The sequence below is a fragment of the Mustelus asterias genome, unplaced genomic scaffold, assembly GCF_964213995.1.
Source record: "Mustelus asterias unplaced genomic scaffold, sMusAst1.hap1.1 HAP1_SCAFFOLD_318, whole genome shotgun sequence".
In the NCBI taxonomy this organism is placed as follows: domain Eukaryota; kingdom Metazoa; phylum Chordata; class Chondrichthyes; order Carcharhiniformes; family Triakidae; genus Mustelus; species Mustelus asterias.
Genome location: NW_027590280.1, coordinates 345,967 through 346,916, shown reverse-complemented (window position 1 = coordinate 346,916; position 950 = coordinate 345,967). Strand labels below are relative to the sequence as shown.

General features: G+C 48.4%; 1 non-coding gene across 1 annotated transcript; it reads left to right on the top strand.

Moving 5' to 3' along the window:
- On the top strand, positions 1-164 carry LOC144486349 (U1 spliceosomal RNA). The gene has a single exon (XR_013496250.1). It is a non-coding gene; the product is annotated as a U1 spliceosomal RNA (small nuclear RNA).
- Positions 165-950: the final 786 nt, after the last annotated feature.

Sequence of the window (950 nt, the reverse complement as noted above, 5' to 3'; positions counted from 1 at the left end):
ATAATTACCTGCAGAAGTGAAGCCATGATCATGCAGGTAGTTTGCCCAGGATGAGGCTAGCCTGTTGCACTTCAGGTGTGCTGACACTTGCGATGACCCAAATGCGGGATACTTGATTGCAAAATTTGTGGTAGTGGAGGACTGTGTTTTTTTACTGGTTTACTAATCAAAAATAGAACTGTGTTTGATTGTTCCCATGATGTGGAGATGCCGGCGTTGGACTGGGGTAAACGCAGTAAGAAGTCTCACAACACCAGGTTAAAGTCCAACAGGTTTATTTGGTAGCAAAAGCCACTAGCTTTCGGAGCACAGCTCCTTCATCAGATGGAGTGGAAATCTGCTCTCAAACAGGGCACAGAGACACAAAATCAAGTTACAGAATACTGATTAGAATGCGAATCTCTACAGCCAACCAGGTCTTAAAGATACAGACAATGTGAGTGGAGGGAGCATTAAGCACAGGTTAAAGAGATGTGCATTGTCTCCAGACAGGACAGCCAGTGAGATTCTGCAAGTCCAGGAGGCAAGCTGTGGGGATTAATGATAGTGTGACATAAACCCAACATCCCAGTTTAGGCCGTCCTCATGTGTGTGGAACTTGGCTATCAGTTTCTGCTTAGCGACTCTGCGCTGTCGTGTGTCGTGAAGGCCACCTTGGAGAACGCTTACCCGAAGATCAGAGGCTGAATGCCCGTGACCGCTGAAGTGCTCCCCAACAGGAAGAGAACAGTCTTGCCTGGTGATTGTCGAGCGGTGTTCATTCATCCGTTGTCGTAGCGTGTGCATGGTTTCCCCAATGTACCATGCCTCTGGACATCCTTTCCTGCAGCGTATCAGGTAGACAACGTTGGCCGAGTTGCAAGAGTAGGTACCGTGTACCTGGTAGATGGTGTTCTCACGTGAGATGATGGCATCCGTGTCGATGATCCGGCACATCTTGCAGAGGTTGC